Genomic DNA, 20,176 nt, shown 5'->3' with positions numbered 1-20,176 from the left:
ACCATGGTACCTGCACCATTTGGCAATTTCAGTGGGCGCCAAATACACATTCTTGAGGAAAAAACCTTGTTTCACAAAGTGTCTAGCATCTAGCGCACGTTGGTGTATCGATTATTCGTATTTTGAAACGCGTTCCAACTGATCGTTGAACGTTTTAGAAGGCATTCTAAGTTGATTTCTGAACGAATCATAAGTTGATTTTTGAAGATGTGCTTAATGTACGTGATGTCTCTGACAGGGAAATCCCCGTCGCATCTAGAAATAAAAAAACTCTCCTGCAGACAAAATGGGATGGAACCATACGAGCTGAGACGAATAAACCCGAATGGGCGAATTCCAATCGCTGTTTGTTTATGTGGTTGATTCGGTGTGTGAATGATCAGTATTATGATTGTTAGCGAAATCAATAAAGTCACATACCAGATACACAATTAACAGGAGTAGGAGGTAAGACAGATTACATATTATCTTCTCGGGGTATCCAAGAAAATTAAATATTGACATAAAATTTTTGACAGATCGCTACACTATCAGTTGTACGGTCCCGCGTTAGCAGCTGCTTTATGTTCTACTCTCGGAATAGCGCGGAAAACGCGTTGTACGAACACGTAATAACAGGTAACCAGAGAATAAACACGAGATAACTGTACCTGTGCTTCTGTCAGGGTTAGTGAAGTTAAGCAGAGAATAAGTTTTGAGAATGGCAGGAATAATTACACAATTCGTGATGACAAGATGGTTTGTTAGAACGAGGAAGGAGGAAGGACGAGGAAATCACACAAATTCTATGGAAGAATATGAGTATTCCAAATTTATATAAAAATTTCGTACTACTACTTTTCGATCTCATGCTGGAGAAATTGGAGCTTATGGCTGAAGTGTGGAACCATATCTTAATATAAAACAATGTCTAACAGGCGTTTGATACTGGTACTTCGTGAACTATGTTCTGTCGTGATATTTCTGCAAATGAGGTTCATAAAATGACCATTTATACAAAAGCAGTCTCGCTTATTGGACGTGTGTGACAACTGCTGCAAAACTAGAAAGGCCTATTTCGTTTTATCTAGCAGACAGTGACAAAATACACTCCTGGAAATGGAAAAAAGAACACATTGACACCGGTGTGTCAGACCCACCATACTTGCTCCGGACACTGCGAGAGGGCTGTACAAGCAATGATCACACGCACGGCACAGCGGACACACCAGGAACCGCGGTGTTGGCCGTCGAATGGCGCTAGCTGTGCAGCATTTGTGCACCGCCGCCGTCAGTGTCAGCCAGTTTGCCGTGGCATACGGAGCTCCATCGCAGTCTTTAACACTGGTAGCATGCCGCGACAGCGTGGACGTGAACCGTATGTGCAGTTGACGGACTTTGAGCGAGGGCGTATAGTGGGCATGCGGGAGGCCGGGTGGACGTACCGCCGAATTGCTCAACACGTGGGGCGTGAGGTCTCCACAGTACATCGATGTTGTCGCCAGTGGTCGGCGGAAGGTGCACGTGCCCGTCGACCTGGGACCGGACCGCAGCGACGCACGGATGCACGCCTAGACCGTAGGATCCTACGCAGTGCCGTAGGGGACCGCACCGCCACTTCCCAGCAAATTAGGGACACTGTTGCTCCTGGGGTATCGGCGAGGACCATTCGCAACCGTCTCCATGAAGCTGGGCTACGGTCCCGCACACCGTTAGGCCGTCTTCCGCTCACGCCCCAACATCGTGCAGCCCGCCTCCAGTGGTGTCGCGACAGGCGTGAATGGAGGGACGAATGGAGACGTGTCGTCTTCAGCGATGAGAGTCGCTTCTGCCTTGGTGCCAATGATGGTCGTATGCGTGTTTGGCGCCGTGCAGGTGAGCGCCACAATCAGGACTGCATACGACCGAGGCACACAGGGCCAACACCCGGCATCATGGTGTGGGGAGCGATCTCCTACACTGGCCGTACACCACTGGTGATCGTCGAGGGGACACTGAATAGTGCACGGTACATCCAAACCGTCATCGAACCCATCGTTCTACCATTCCTAGACCGGCAAGGGAACTTGCTGTTCCAACAGGGCAATGCACGTCCGCATGTATCCCGTGCCACCCAACGTGCTCTAGAAGGTGTAAGTCAACTATCCTGGCCAGCAAGATCTCCGGATCTGTCCCCCATTGAGCATGTTTGGGACTGGATGAAGCGTCGTCGCACGCGGTCTGCACGTCCAGCACGAACGCTGGTCCAACTGAGGCGCCAGGTGGAAATGGCATGGCAAGCCGTTCCACAGGACTACATCCAGCATCTCTACGATCGTCTCCATGGGAGAATAGCAGCCTGCATTGCTGCGAAAGGTGGATATACACTGTACTAGTGCCGACATTGTGCATGCTCTGTTGCCTGTGTCTATGTGCCTGTGGTTCTGTCAGTGTGATCATGTGATGTATCTGACCCCAGGAATGTGTCAATAAAGTTTCCCCTTCCTGGGACAATGAATTCACGGTGTTCTTATTTCAATTTCCAGGAGTGTAGATGTAAACAAATCGAAAAACCACACTAGTCTTGGGTGCAATTCGTATTAATAGCCATTTCAATATTAGAAAACGACATTTTCATTTTTCCTGTAGCAAAACGGTTGATGAACTTTGATGAGGTAACAGATTCTTTCGCCATGTAAAGGTGTAGCAATAGTAGAGAGAAAAGAATGCTGGGACCTAAGGGTTGAGGAAATCGATACTGTCTTGCTTGTCTCTTGCCTTCACTGCTTTTATATTTCTTATATTTAATTTTATGTCACACAAAAGAGAAAGTTATTAGCTGTGTTGTTTTTGTTGTTGTTGTGGTCTTCAGTCCTGAGACTGGTTTGATGCAGCTCTCCATGCTACTCTATCCTGTGCAAGCTGCTTCATGTCCCAGTACCTACTGCAACCTACATCCTTCTGAATCTGTTAGTATATTCGTCTCTTGGTCTCCCTCTACGATTTTTACCCTCCACGCTGCCCTCCAATACTAAATTGGTGATCCCTTGATGCCATAGAATATGCCCTACCAACCGATCGCTTCTTCTAGTCAAGTTGTGCCACAAACTCCTCCTCTCCCCATTTCTATTCAATACCTCCTCATTAGTTATGTGACCTACCCATCTGATCTTCAGCATTCTTCTGTAGCACCACATTTCGAAAGCTTCTATTCTCTTCTTGTCTAAACTATTTATTGTCCATGTTTCACTTCCATACATGGCTACACTCCATACAAATACTTTCAGAAACGACTTCCTGACACGTAATTCAATACTCGATGTTAACAAATGTCTCTTCTCCAGAACGCTTTCCTTGCCATTTCCAGTCTACATTTTATATCCTCTCTACTTCGACCATCATCAGTTAATTTGCTCCCCAAATAGCAAAACTCCTTTACTACTTTAGGTGTCTCATTTCCTAATCTAATTCCCTCAGCATCACTCGACTTAATTCGACTACATTCCATTATCCTCGTTTTGCTTTTGTCGATGTTCATCTTATATCTCCTTTCAAGACACTGTCCATTCCGTTCAACTGCTCTTCCAAGTCCTTTGCTGTCTCTCACAAAATTACAATATCATCGGCGAACCTTAAAGCTTTTATTTCTTCTCCATGGATTTTAATACCTACTCCGAATTTTTCTTTTGTTTCCTTTACTGCTTGCTCAATATACAGATTGAATAACATCGGGGATAGGCTACGACCCTGTCTCACTCCCTTCCCAACCACTGCTTCCCTTTCATGCCCCTCGACTCTTATAACTGCCATCTGCTTTCTGTACAAATTGTAAACAGCCTTTCGCTCCCTGTATTTTACCCTTGCCACCTTCAGAATTTGAAAGAGAGTATTCCAGTCAGCATTGTCAAAAGCTTTCTCTAAGTCTGCAAATGCTAGAAATGTAGGTTTGCGTTTCCTTAATCTATCTTCTAAGATAAGTCGTAGAGTCAGTATTGCCTCACGTGTTCCATTTCCACGGAATCCAAACTGCTATTCCCCGATGTCGAGTTATTAGCTAATTGACAATAAAGAGTGCAAATTTTCGGAAGAGTTTGTATTCTCCTGGTCTCAAATAACCCCACCCAGTATTAATTGTGAGTTTTTTTAAAAAAAAAAAAGGGGTAGGACGTCGAACTGGCCTACTGGAAGCAGGAGAGGCACACCAGGACATTTTAATTTCCACTGTCCTGAATATCGGTTTGATTGTTCCATTACAAAATACACACGTTTGAATTCCACAGAGCAAAATACAGTGACATGCAACAGAAGAATGCTGTGTGAAGGGGCGTGGCACTACACTTTGACACACTTAAGACTGAATAACATGTCTCACACTTCCTCGAACATATATGTTTTATACGGTATATATCACTCTCAACATATTTTTGAAAAATCGTTTTTTTAAAATTTGTGATATCCTACCTCAAACGCTCGAGAGAGAAAGGGAGGGGGGGGGGGGCACTATCAAGTTTTTACTCCGGTTCCGATATATTGTAGCTCTGGGGCTGCATATGGCAACTGGCCTAGTACATGATTTGGGCAGAGGAAGGAAACATCTACTTAACGATATCATCAAGACCAGATAGGGGAGAGGGAGGGGAAGGGGATATTTGGCAACAACGGAATCTGCACTCTACCTGGCCCAGCCACTCTGCTTTTCTTTACATTGATCTAGACAAATTAATGTCTTGAACAAGATCATGGCAGTAGGTTCCTCGACTTTGCCACAAATAATCTAGCACTTCACCTCACAGATGTTCCTTCACGGCTTTGGGAACGAATAAATTGAAAATATTTTTAAATATTTGAACATATAACTTCACAGGCTGAAATAAAAGATATACTTGCAGTGAACACATTTACTGAAAGTCATGGGTTGCTACCCTGTGTGGTAGATGCAGCCGTCATGAACCCTAAACACAGAATCGGCTGGCTAGTTGTCCTCCTGAGCGACTCCCGTATCCAGTGCATGAGATCATGTTTATCAGCCACAGAAGGTACTACAACGTAAAATACAGCTATGACTGCATACACTCTCTGCTCAAAATTGAAACAGTGATTATCATTAATGTAGGTGTGTCCACCCTTCACGTTTATGATGGCTTGAACTGTAGAGGACACTTTCAGTCATGCGTCCGAACGTCTGTGGAGTAAAGGCTGCTCATTATTCCGCAAGTGCTGAAACCTGAGAATGTAGTGATCTCCGTACCTCCTCTGTACTTCATTACAGGCACTACGCATGATGGCCGGTAACGTTCTCCAGGCATTCACCAAACTCAAACCCTTCCTTTGGCTTCATCGCCCCAAATCATTCGGTTCCAGTTATCCACTGTCCAGTGGACTCGCTCTTTCCACCACCTCAAGCGTGTCTTGTAAGTGACTGCAGGCATCTGTGGCTTAACATTAGCTGCCTGGTAACTGTACCTCAGTCCTTAGAAGTTCTCAGCTGCCATTGCATTTCCTCACTATTTTCGTCGTGACACACATTTACTGAAGTTACGATACTGCAAAAGACGTGTGTATCTGACTTTAATGAATTATATTTCTGTATAAATAACATCAGATTACAAAATGGATACATTTTCTCTGTAAGTGACAATATGATTACAGCATTTGGGTTTCGTGAAGCAGCAAAATTAAAAGTATCTATACTTCCAGCGCACATGAAGTTTCTTTAGTTTATCTTTCTAAAGGGCAACGTTTGTCTGAATGCGCACTTGAGAGGTCGTTACTTGATTTGAGGAATTAAAATGGTTTGATCTCGGTAGTCGGACTGAATACGTAGAAGACTGACGTACCACCATTTGCATGTCGATAACACTTATTGCAAAAACGCGAAGAGCATAAGATAACAGAGAGGTAGAGGGTGAAATTCCTCACGTCGGGAGTAGGTTCACAGTGTTGTCTCAGTGAGGTGAGGTGAAACAGTCGACAAAAAGTAAGTTGATTGATCGCTACACGACATTCACTCGTAGTTTTCCCACCTCTATTTAGGTGAATCTCAGAATGGCATGGATGATACTTCCACATATCCTTTTCAAACCTTATCAGCCCTCCCTCAATGTCGACGATCAGTAAACTCTAATCAACCTATGCTTTCGCCTTGAAGACGCGAGTAGACATGCCTGTGTTTGTTAGCGGTGTAAGATCCTCCAGCCACATTCTCCCCTCCCCCCCCCCCCCCTGCTGTTATCATCCTACATGTCCTGCTGACAATATCCTAACAGAGGTGACTGTCATTGTCAACCTCCTAACTGTGGGCTGGCTGTGTAACTGGATCACCAGACAGTGAATGGTGGTAACTAACTGTTAATAAGTGTAGCATTGTCCCTCTGCCATTATGAAGGAATGTGATAAAGGAACGTTAAGTAACCAAAACGTCCGAGCTACCAATTGGGTCACCGAGCATAATATCCACAGCCAACATTATGATCACCGCCGCCAGCATCTCATACGCTTACATCACAAGGTGCAGTGGGAAACTGTAATTCTATTCAGAACACCGACGTATAATTTGCTGATTACTACCTATACGCCTCGAAAACTCCTTACTCTGCCAGCGAGGCTTCAGTCAGTAAAATATCTCTGCTATCGGAGTTATCGCCGACTACCTTCGGGTCGAGGATCGTCTCTTTTGAGCCACCAAATCGTTTCCCGACGAAGGTTAAGATAAATGAGGCGGTTGCAAAACGTTAAAGATACATTTTCGCTACTTTTTGTTCTAATTGAACCAAAGAAATGTAAAACAGTTAGTTAATAACCTTTTTAATTTCACATTCGTCATCAACATCGAATACGATACAAAAGCCGCTCTGCGTCGATCATCTTAGTAAATTTTTGGACTGCAATTAGAATAGTTCGCCGTGTAAGCAGAAATACGTTACTGCATTCCTCTTTCCAAGACCTATGAAAATCACAGTAAAGTGCACAATTACGTTTCTGAAAAACCTGAGTTTCTTAAGTGACTCGTTAGATAAGAAAGTTATAAGTAATAACCACACAAGAAAATTCTCGCCTCTTTGCCTGACGTAATTTGGCGAGAAGTTTGTTCGATCTCTTGTAACACCCAAAACCTATTATGAATTCTGCGTTGCAAGAAACATGATGTGTACTGTTAAACAATGTTAGATTAATATCGTCAGAACCTCAAAAGCAGACATTCTAGACTGGTTTGAAGAACCTTGTCAAATCAAAGAACATCATCTTAGATTCACAGCTTACTAGTGAGCACAACTTCAAAATATTACCACCAAGTTCGTTTTGTGGATTTTCAACAAGATACCACTTGAAGGTTCGTTACAGCAAAACTTCTATGGTGCTCATGAAACTTTGCACGTTTCATGGAGAGTTGAATGAAATAGTGCGAACACTTTGGAATAACCACTTCATTTTCCGAGCTTGTTTGTAAAGTGCTACATCATTTTTAGTTTTGTCTCTGCACTATAACGCCTCTGAAGGCGGTTTGAGAAGGCTCTGTTTCCACGATCGTGGACATGTTTTGTGACCTGGAGCTACGTTGAATCTTACAACAAGCGAAAACTGGTGGTGCCTCCTCAGTGAGTGTATCCTTGAGTAAACGTGGTAAATCTACTCAACGTGACTGAAACAAGCGCCGTCACCGAACAGTGTTAAAAGAAAATTCAACTGCTAAACACAACTGGTGAAGATAACCTAAACTTACTGAAATAGGAACTAGTTTAGTCGGAAAATCAAACTGTTTCCTTTCAGCTGTGGAACTGTGTGGAAATTCTCCTAAGGATTATTTCAACGTCGAGCCAACACTCCAAGACTGTGGACAAAGCTGTATAGTCTTTTATTTGATGGCGGTCACCCTGTGTCGTGGTTGCATTGTATCTTACAGTACCTTCTCCATTCGGTCTCACTAATGACACTGTACCTTTTGAAGCAGAGAAGGCAGACATAATGAATATTACTTTCTCACTATTTTTATGACTCCCCACTGACTGAGCTTTGACATAATGATATTGGGCCTACGTGCAAGCAATCCTAATAATCTGTCGCTATTCGACACATCGAGTTTGGATTCGTGTAACCCGCTTATTGTGGGTATTTTAATTTTCATACTGTGCAGTGTAATTTATTACATTCTTTGGGAGATCTGTGTGAAATCTCATCTACATCTGCTTATCGCAAGACACCTCAAGGTGTGTGGCGTGTGCCACTGTCGCTCTCCCCCTCCCCCCCCCCCCACCCTCTTTTCTTGTTCCATTTTCGAATCATACGTAGGAAGAACGACTGTCGATAAATCTCTGTTGTTGTGTTGTTGTGGTCTTCAGTCCTGAGACTGGTTTGATGCAGCTCTACATCTACATCTACATCTATACTCCGCGAGCCACCTTACGGTGTGTGGCGGAGGGTACTTATTGTACCACTATCTGATCCCCCCTTCCCTGTTCCATTCACGAATTGTGCGTGGGAAGAACGACTGCTTGTAAGTCTCCGTATTTGCTCTAATTTCTCGGATCTTTTCGTTGTGATCATTACGCGAGATATATGTGGGCGGTAGTAATATGTTGCCCATCTCTTCCCGGAATGTGCTCTCTCGTAATTTCGATAATAAACCTCTCCGTATTGCGTAACGCCTTTCTTGAAGTGTCCGCCACTGGAGCTTGTTCAGCATCTCCGTAACGCTCTCGCGCTGACTAAATGTCCCCATGACGAATCGCGCTGCTTTTCGCTGGATCATGTCTATCTCTTCTATTAATCCAACCTGGTAAGGGTCCCATACTGATGAGCAATACTCAAGAATCGGACGAACAAGCGTTTTGTAAGCTACTTCTTTCGTCGATGAGTCACATTTTCTTAGAATTCTTCCTATGAATCTCAACCTGGCGCCTGCTTTTCCCACTATTTGTTTTATGTGATCATTCCACTTCAGATCGCTCCGGATAGTAACTCCTAAGTATTTTACGGTCGTTACCGCTTCCAATGATTTACCACCTATGGCATAATCGTACTGGAATGGATTTCTGCCCCTATGTATGCGCATTATATTACATTTATCTACGTTTAGGGAAAGCTGCCAGCTGTCGCACCATGCATTAATCCTCTGCAGGTCCTCCTGGAGTACGTACGAGTCTTCTGATGTTGCTACTTTCTTGTAGACAACCGTGTCATCTGCAAATAGCCTCACGGAGCTACCGATGTTGTCAACTAAGTCATTTATGTATATTGTAAACAATAAAGGTCCTATCACGCTTCCCTGCGGTACTCCCGAAATTACCTCTACATCTGCAGATTTTGAACCGTTAAGAATGACATGTTGTGTTCTTTCTTCTAGGAAATCCTGAATCCAATCACAAACCTGGTCCGATATTCCGTAAGCTCGTATTTTTTTCACTAAACGTAAGTGCGGAACCGTATCAAATGCCTTCCTGAAGTCCAGGAATACGGCATCAATCTGCTCGCCAGTGTCTACGGCACTGTGAATTTCTTGGGCAAATAGGGGGAGCTGAGTTTCACATGATCTCTGTTTGCGGAATCCATGTTGGTTATGATGAAGGAGATTTGTATTATCTAAGAACGTCATAATACGAGAACACAAAACATGTTCCATTATTCTACAACAGATTGACGTAAGCGAAATAGGCCTATAATTATTCGCATCTGATTTATGACCCTTCTTGAAAATGGGAACGACCTGCGCTTTCTTCCAGTCGCTAGGTACTTTACGTTCTTCCAGCGATCTACGATAAATTGCTGATAGAAAGGGGGCAAGTTCTTTAGCATAATCACTGTAGAATCTTAAGGGTATCTCGTCTGGTCCGGATGCTTTTCCGCTACTAAGTGATAGCAGTTGTTTTTCAATTCCGATATCGTTTATTTCAATATTTTCCATTTTGGCGTCCGTGCGACGGCTGAAGTCAGGGACCGTGTTACGATTTTCCGCAGTGAAACAGTTTCGGAACACTGAATTCTGTATTTCTGCCTTTCTTCGGTCGTCCTCTGTTTCGGTGCCATCGTGGTCAACGAGTGACTGAATAGGGGATTTAGATCCGCTTACCGATTTTACATATGACCAAAACTTTTTAGGGTTCTTGTTTAGATTGTTTGCCAATGTTTTATGTTCGAATTCGTTGAATGCTTCTCTCATTGCTCTCTTTACGCTCTTTTTCGCTTCGTTCAGCTTTTCCTTATCAGCTATGATTCGACTACTCTTAAACCTATGATGAAGCTTTCTTTGTTTCCGTAGTACCTTTCGTACATGATTGTTATACCACGGTGGATCTTTCCCCTCGCTTTGGACCTTAGTCGGTAAGAACTTATCTAAGGCGTACTGGACGATGTTTCTGAATTTTTTCCATTTTTGTTCCACATCCTCTTCATCAGAAATGAACGTTTGATGGTGGTCACTCAGATATTCTGCGATTTGTGCCCTATCACTCTTGTTAAGCAAATATATTTTCCTTCCTTTCTTGGCATTTCTTATTACACTTGTAGTCATTGATGCAACCACTGACTTATGATCACTGATACCCTCTTCTACATTCACGGAGTCGAAAAGTTCCGGTCTATTTGTTGCTATGAGGTCTAAAACGTTAGCTTCACGAGTTGGTTCTCTAACTATCTGCTCGAAGTAATTCTCGGACAAGGCAGTCAGGATAATGTCACAAGAGTCTCTGTCCCTGGCTCCAGTTCTGATTGTGTGACTATCCCATTCTATACCTGGTAGATTGAAGTCTCCCCCTATTACAATAGTATGATCACGAAACTTCTTCACGACGTTCTGCAGGTTCTCTCTGAGGCGCTCAACTACTACGGTTGCTGATGCAGGTGGTCTATAGAAGCATCCGACTATCATATCTGACCCACCTTTGATACTTAACTTAACCCAGATTATTTCACATTCGCATTCGCTAATAACTTCACTGGATATTATTGAATTCTTTACTGCTATAAATACTCCTCCACCATTGGCGTTTATCCTATCCCTGCGGTATATATTCCATTCTGTGTCTAGGATTTCGTTACTGTTCACTTCCGGTTTTAACCAACTTTCCGTTCCTAATACTATATGCGCACTATTTCCTTCAATAAGAGATACTAATTCAGGAACCTTGCCCTGGATACTCCTGCAGTTTACCAATATTACGTTAACTTTTCCTGTTTTTGGTCTCTGAGGACGGACGTTCTTTATCAACGATGATAATGTCCTCTCTGGTAAGCCGTCAGGTATTTTATCGTTTCGCCCAAGGGGGGGTCCCTCTAACCTAAAAAACCCCCGTGTGCACGCCACACGTACTCTCCATGTAACTCCATCCTGTGTAAGCTTCTTCATCTCCCAGTACCTACTGCAACCTACATCCTTCTGAATCTGCTTAGTGTATTGATCTCTTGGTCTCCCTCTACGATTTTTACCCTCCACGCTGCCCTCCAATGCTAAATTTGTGATCCCTTGATGCCTCAAAACATGTCCTACCAACCGATCCCTTCATCTAGTCAAGTTGTGCCACAAACTTCTCTTCTCCCCAATCCTATTCAATACCTCCTCATTAGTTACGTGATCTACCAACCTTATCTTCAGCATTCTTCTGTAGCACCACATTTCGAAAGCTTCTATTCTCTTCTTGTCCAAACTGGTTATCGTCCATGTTTCACTTCCATACATGGCTACACTCCATACAAATACTTTCAGAAACGACTTCCTGACACTTAAATCTATACTCGATGTTAACAAATTTCTCTTCTTCAGAAACGATTTCCTTGCCATTGCCAGTCTACATTTTATATCCTCTCTACTTCGACCATCATCAGTTATTTTACTCCCTAAATAGCAAAACTCCTTTACTACTTTAAGTGTCTCATTTCCTAATCTAATCCCCTCAGCATCACCCGATTTAATTTGACTACATTCCATTATCCTCGTTTTGCTTTTGTTGATGTTCATCTTATATCCTCCTTTCAAGACACTGTCCATTCCGTTCAACTGCTCTTCCAAGTCCTTTGCTGTCTCTGACACATTTACAATGTCATCGGCAAACCTCAAAGTTTTTACTTCTTTTCCATGAATTTTAATACCTACTCCGAATTTTTCTTTTGTTTCCTTTACTGCTTGCTCAATATACAGATTGAATAACATCGGGGAGAGGCTACAACCCTGTCTCACTCCTTTCCCAACCACTGCTTCCCTTTCATGCCCCTCGACTCTTATAACTGCCATCTGGTTTCTGTACAAATTGTAAATAGCCTTTCGCTCCCTGTATTTTACCCCTGCCACCTTCAGAATTTGAAAGAGAGTATTCCAGTTAACGTTTTCAAAGCTTTCTCTAAGTCTACAAATGCTAGAAACGTAGGTTTGCCTTTTCTTAATCTTTCTTCTAAGATAAGTCGTAAGGTTAGTATTGCCTCAGGTGTTCCAACATTTCTACGGAATCCAAACTGATCCTCCCCGAGGTCGGCTTCTACCAGTTTTTCCATTCGTCTGTAAAGAATTCGCGTTAGTATTTTGCAGCTGTGGCTTATTAAACTGATAGTTCTGTAATTTTCACATCTGTCAACACCTGCTTTCTTTGGGATTGGAATTATTCTATTCTTCTTGAAGTCTGTGGGTATTTCGCCTGTCTCATACATCTTGCTCACCAGACGGTAGAGTTTTGTCATGACTGGCTCTCCCAAGGCCATCAGTAGTTCTCTGTATAAGTTCTAATTTCTTTGATATTTTCATAATGGTGATTTACGAGCCGGGAGTGAGTGGAAGTAATATCCGGTGTTACTCTTCTTGCAAGGTAAACTCTCTAAACATCTCGGCTGGATCGGAGATTTTCTCAAAATGGTTCAAATGGTTGTGTGCACTATGGGACTTAACATCTGAGGTCATCAGTCCATTAGGACTTAGAACTACTTAAACCTAACTAACCTAAGGACATCACACACATCCACTCCCGAGGCAGGATTCGAACCTGAGACCGTAGCGCTCGCGCGGTTCCAGACTGAAGCGCCTAGAACCATTCGGCCACATCGGCCGGCGGAGATTTTCTCCATTCAGGGACTGGGTGTTGTGTTGTCCTAATCATCATCATTTCATCGCCATCGACGCGCAATTCGCCGAAGTGGCGTCAAACAGAAAGACTTGCACCCGGCGAACGGTCTACCCAACGGGAAGCCCTAGTCACACGACTTTTTAACAGTATACCTACCCGTGATCAAACGCCACTCTTGTAGTCTTTGCCACTGTAGTTTGTTGTAGAGCTCTGTAAAGTTCTCGTGACGAGTAAACGATTCTGCGACGAATCGCACCATTTTGTAAAAAAATGGTTCAAATGGCTCTGAGCACTATGGGACTTAAATTCTGAGGTCATCAGTCCCCTAGAACTTAGAACTACTTAAACCTAACTAACCTAAGGACATCACACGCATCCATGCCCGAGGCAGGATTCGAACCTGCGACCGTAGGGGTCGCGCGGTTCCAGACTGTAGCCGCCTAGAACCGCTCGGCCACACCGGCCGGCCGCAACATTTTGTATCGAATCTTTTAAGTGTTCTATTACTCCAGTTTGAAAATGTCCCACGATGGTGAACAAATCTGAAGAATCACGCGAACAAGTGTTTCGTAAGCCACTTCTTATGAATTACATATCATTAAGCTTCTCGCAATGAATTTCAGCCTGGCACCTACGTTTTCTGCAATTACAAGAACCGAGGAAAAAAAAGAGAAGCTTCCAGAAGACGTTCACACCGTCTGCGGGTTCGTAATTGATCCTTCGTGGTAGGTAGAATGGCCAACAGAGTGCATTTGATGTTGCTCGTGTTTTGTGTTATCACACATGGTAGGATGTATAAGGAGTGTGAAAAGAGTCAGATGATGAGTATTGACTGTGAAAGACATTGAGGCTCGCGTGAGTCGGTGTATCAGCACCTGGCAGAGGTTGAAAAGGGCCTCGGCTATGGTTCCCTTATGGCAGGCTGGTCGAATTGTGCACTATCCACATTTGTGGGGCATTCGATTGTGATAGTGGCCCAAGGCTGGACTCGTGGGAACGTGAATGCAGGCGCACTCGTCAACAAGATTCCAGTCGACCATACGTGACCGCCACAAGGGAAGATCGCTAAACTGTGCATACATTCACATCTGTGTCTGCCATCCAAAAACAAGTAACGGGCTCCCTGCAACATTCCATATCGTCCCATCCCATTAATCAGAAACTAGCAGCAGTGGACTAGCGATTTGTCACTCCACTCACAAGCTGTCATTAACACCACAACAATAATTGGCTGCATTTGGTGATTTTTCTCGTCTCAGATTCGCGGACTGCTGATGAACGGAGCTACATTGCTTTCACCGACGAATCTCGCTTCTGCACTATCGCAGCTGACCATTCTTCCACTAGTCTTACTCTTCCACAGCGATGCTAATCCTGTCGCTATGACTTGGGGAGCCATGGGTCATGGATTCAGGTCACGGCTGTGTTTGCCAAGTTCCCTCATGAGAGAATACAACGGCTTTATGGCACCCCTTTCAGCCGAGTCAGTGCATGCATGCAGTCCAGATAGTGCAACGATGTACTGTTAAGTGGACTCATGCTGCCTGGGTCTTAGTGCAACGAGACGACAAAAGTAATGGGATAACTGCTGATACCATGTCGGACCTCCTTTTACCCGACGTCGTGCAGGATCTCGATGTGGCATATACTCAACAAATCGTTGAAAGTCCCCTACAGAAAGTTGAGGCACGCTGCCTCTTTTTTTTTCGGGTCATCTTGATGTGGCCCGCCACGAATTCCTCTCCTGGGCCAAGCTCTTCATTTCAGAGCAGCACTTGCAATCTACGTCCTCAATTATTTTCTGGATGTATTCCAATCTCTGTCTTCCTCTACAGTTTTTACCCTCTACAGCTCCCTCTAGTACCAAGAAAGTCATTCCATCATGTCTTAACAGATGTCCTATCATCCTGTCCCTTCTTCTTATAAGTGTTTTTCACATATTCCTTTCCTCTATGATTCTGCGCAGAATCTCTTCATTCCTTACCTTATCAGTCCACCTAATCGTCAACATTCGTCTGTAGCACCACATCTCAAAGTCTTCTATTTTCTTCTTTTCCTGTTTTCCCACATTCCATGTTTCACCAATGCTGACCTCCAGACGTACATTCTCAGAAATTTCTTCCTGAAATTAAGGCATATGTTTCATACTAGTCGACTTATGTTGACTTGGAATGAACTTTTTGCTATTGCTTGCGAGCTTTTGATGTCCTCCTTGCTCCGCCCTTCATTGGTTATTTTACTGCCTAGGTAGCAGAATCCCTTAACTTCATCTACTTCCTGACCATCAATCCTGATGTTAAGTTTCTCACTGTTCTCATTTCTGCTACTTCTCATTACTTTCGTCTTTCTTCGATTTACTCTCAGTCCACATTCTGTACTCGTTAGATTGTTCACTCCATTCAGCATTTCATGTAATTTGTTGTGACTTGGCAAGACAGCCAAGCCACTATTGAGAGGAAGCCGAAAGGCACGCGTTTAAGCTCACGCAGGCTGGCGTGAGGTCTGGAACAGGACACGGAAATGAGAATAGCCAAAAACGTACGTAGCTGCTGGAATACTTTACTTTAATCCATAATTGGTGAACATCGGTCTGACGGTACATGCATCACAAGATAAATAGCAAATGATAATGGCGCCTTGCTAGGTCGTAGCAAATGACGTAGCTGAAGGCTATGCTAACCATCATCTCGGCAAATGAGAGCGTAATTTGTTAGTGAACCATTGCTAGCAAGGCGGCTGTACAACTGGGGCGAGTGCTAGGAAGTCTCTCTAGACCTGCCGTGTGGCGGCGCTCGGTCTGCAATCACTGATAGTGGCGACACGCGGGTCCGACGTATACTAACGGACCGCGGCCGATTTAAAGGCTACCACCTAGCAAGTGTGGTGTCTGGCGGTGACACCACATAATTCTTCTTCACTTTCACTCAGGATAGCAATGTCATCAGCGAATTGTATCATTGATATCCTATTCTTTCACCTTGAATTTTAATTCCACTTCCGAACCTTTCTTTTATTTCCATCGTTGCTTCTTCGATATACAGATTGGACAGTAGGGGCTAAAGACTACATCCCTCTCTTACATCCTTTTTAATCCGAGCACTTCGTTCTTTGTCTTCCACCCTTATTATTCCCTCTTGACTCCTGTACATGTTTACCCGTCTCTCTCTCAAGGTTACCCCTACTTTCATCAGAATTTCGAATATCTTGCACCATTTGACATTGAAGAATGCTAGTTCCCGGTCGACAAATCCTCTGAAAGTGTCTTGATTTTTCTTTAGTCTTGTTTCCATTATCAGTCGCCTTGTCAGAACCGCCTCTCTGGTGCCTTTACCTTATCTAAAAACAAACTGATCTTCTTCTAACACATTCTCAATATTGTTTTCCATTTGTAAGTAGGCTGTTTATGTTTTCTTATTGGCAATGTTACATAGCGCTCAGTATGAAAATCACTGGCTGTGCTGTGTGCAGTCTGTGGCTGGTTGGCATTGTTGTAATACTCGCCATTGTAGTGTTGGGCAGCTGGATGTCAACAGCGCGTAGCATTGCGCAGTTGGAGGTGAGCCGCCAGCTGTGGTGGATGTGGGGAGAGAGATGGCGGAGTTTTGTATTGTCATGAACTGCTATATATATTATGACTGTTAAGGGAAATACATTGTTTGTTCTCTATTAAAATCTTTCATTTGCTAACTATCCCTATCAGTAGTTAGTGCCTTCCGTAGTTTGAATCTTGTATTTAGCTGGCAGTAGTGGCGCTTGCTGTATTGCAGTAGTTCCAGTAACTAAGATTTTTGTGGGGTAAGTGACTTGTGAAAGGTATAGGTTAATGTTCGTCAGGGCCATTCTTTTGTAGGGATTTTTGAAAGTCAGATTGCGTTGCGCTAAAAATATTATGTGTCTCTTTAAGGACAGTCGTGTATAATTGTTCCAAGGGGACGTTTCATACGTCGACCCTTAGCCGAGGATACCTCACTGGAATCTTCTGATTTTTTCTTGTAGTTTGTGTAATTAGTGTAGCTTTTGTTTATTGCTAGCGCGTAATTGTAGAGAAAATCTCATTTGTAGTTGCAGTCTTTCATTGTTGTACACTAAAACAGTTATGGCATGCATGTAGATTTGCACCAAGTATTTCGCAGCTGCAATTAACTAGATATTATTTTCAGTGCTATGTTAATGTGTTCTCTTATTTTTGCTCTTCAAATTGTGCTTTTCTGTGTTGTCGTGTGAAATATTGTGACAAAAATGGCGTTTGAGAAACGTAATACTAGGCTCCAAAGTAAACTGAGAAATGACAGTGAAGACGAAAGCAGTGTGTTAGCGCCACCATGTAATGAATTAACTAATATTCAAAGTAGTAATTTGGTAACTGTGCGTAGGGAAATGGAGCGGGCGTCAAATAATGGTGTAGACAGTGAAACAATTAGCGAACAGGGAAGCATTATCGATCGATCGGTCGGCAACAGGTCGTCTCAGGAATCCGTAATGACAGGACACAATCTCGCAAATACTGTAGATTCAGGTTTTGGGTCCTCACCATTTTCTCAAATGAGTCAAGACACACTTTCCGCTTGTCAAAATGTGAATGCTGCCGGTGCAAATTCACTGCCGAAAAGCACTGAGGAACATGTTTCAGACACCAGTGCATTGTTATTACAATTAATCCAACAAATGGGACAAAAGCTTCAAAAGTTAGACACAATGGAACAACACCAGAGACAAACACAGCAACAGTTAGACACAAAGGAACAAAATCTTCAAAAGTTAGACACAATGGAACAAAATCTTCAAAAGTTAGACACAATGGAACAACACCAGAGACAAACACAGCAACAGTTAGATGCAATGGAAGAAAAGCTTCAAAAGTTAGACTCAGTGGAACATACGCTTGAACAAACACGTGAAGATTTAACTACTGAGTTACATAACATTGAATCGAAATGTCAGAAAGTCTGTAATGACGTAAAAACACAAATTTGTGAGCATTTTCAACCTATTTTTTCGCGGCATGAAAATGCATTACAGACTCACGAAGCAGCCATAAATGAACTGCAAACTATTGTTCATGAAAATCATGAGACCTTGCAAGCTAAAACTGACTCAGTTGCATCTACCGATTTGGTTACGCAACTTGCAAAAACTCAGGAAAACTTAAAGGAGACAGTAGATACTCTGAAAATTGGTTCAGAAAGACACATGGAGGAAATTAGTTCATTATCAGAGAAAGTAGCTGAACTTTCGGATCAGCTAAATAATTTATCTACGAAGGTAGATGATAATCAGGATGACACAAAACCGGTAGTCTTTAATGACACAGAAGAGTGCGAACAAATTAGAAAATTCAAACAAAATCAAAATCAAATCAATACACAGTACAAAAGAGAAATCCGGGAAGTACAAGATCAGCTGACAAAGGTAATACAAGAATTACGTATTTCAGAGGACACTCGCGCCCCAGTACGGGAAGAGGGACATAGAAATACGGAACAGCCACAAAATAATAACACAGGGCATTTCGGAAGTTATGAAAGAAATTGGCCATGTGCACCGAATTTTGGGATGGAACCGCCGACACGACGTAACAATGACCGACATGCGACTCGCCGACATGATGATTTTGACTATAAGCTGTTCATTACTATGCGTAAATTCAAAACGTTTAAGAATTCTGGCAACGACATTAATCCACAAGCGTGGCTCCATCAATTCTCTCATTGTTTTCCTCCCAATTGCTCATTAGAGCACAGATTAGAATTTATGTGTGGCTATTTAGAGAATGAACCAGCTGTAAGAATGCGATCGGTCATTCACGATTGTCACAGTAAAGGAGAATTTTATCATGCCTTCCTCTCAGCATATTGGTCTCAAGCTACACAAGACCTAGTAAAACATAGCATCATAATGATGAAACATTTCGAACAATCTGAATTTTCCAGTCTTGTGAAATATTTTGAAGACATGTTGCACAAGAATCAGTACCTGTCAAACCCATACAGCCCCTCAGAACTCATCCGCATTTGCTTAATCAAATTGCCTGAACATTTACGACATATTATTTTGGCAGGACGTTGCAAAGACGACGTTGAAGCTTTTCAGGGACTCTTACAAGAATTAGAAATTGACACTGACAATAGCGGAACGCGAAAACAGGAACACAACAATTACAGGTCACATCCGTCGCAATTCCGCGATGAAAGAAATAATAACTGGACGCGACAAGGCTATTCTCACAACACAAATCGTGACCAAAACAGACACCACCCGTATGACAACCGTTGGCAGAGTAGTAATAATTACAGGGAAAGATCACCTCTCCGCGGTAATGACTATCACAGAGACAATCAGAGAAACAGACAATACAGGAACCAAAATAAATATTATCAGGGGAGACAGAATAACTTTAGACGCAACGGTCCAGCGTGCAGTTACGATTCAGGGAGAAATTCTCCACCACGTGACGGACAAGAAAGAAACTATGGAATCTACCGACATGACGACACATGATATGATCGTAACGACAGACCTGAATTGCATCAGAACTGGCGGGATTCAAACAGAGCAGGGCACTCTCGGCAAGGTGAATTTGTTAGGTCTCCAAATCCCAATAACGACGCGCGCCAACAAAGAGACAATAGGCAATGACTCATACCACTGGCAGCCACAAAACGTACGTATGAAACTGACGACGCAGCTGCCATAGGTATTAATTACGTAAAAATGGAAGACATTAGGGACATCTTACTCCAGGAACACGACGTAAAACATAACAACATTGCATATCCTGTGATTCACATTACAGTAAATAACGTAAAATTTACTGCAGTATTTGACTCTGGCAGTCCCATTTCAGTAATTAGTGAAACAGCCTTTAGCAAATGCAACAAATCGAACGATTGCCCCACACTTCCGTTACGTAAGATTAAATTACAAGGTGCAATCGTTGGAAAAAGTGTAGATGTACGCCAACAAACCAACTTAGAATTCTTTTGTCAAAGCCACAGCTTCCCTATGAACTTTCTTATTGTTCCATTATTGTCGACGGAAATTATACTGGGAGTAGACTTTTTGAATGAATACAAAGCAATCTTGAACTTTCACGATGCTGAAATAAGTTTAGAGAAAGAAGGTAAGTCAATAGCTTTGAAATTTGAAGATTGGCTCTCAAACCATGATGAGGAAATTAA

This window comes from Schistocerca serialis, chromosome 2 (genome assembly GCF_023864345.2).
Source record: "Schistocerca serialis cubense isolate TAMUIC-IGC-003099 chromosome 2, iqSchSeri2.2, whole genome shotgun sequence".
Lineage (NCBI taxonomy): Eukaryota > Metazoa > Arthropoda > Insecta > Orthoptera > Acrididae > Schistocerca > Schistocerca serialis.
Note: the sequence above shows the minus strand (reverse complement) of the source record.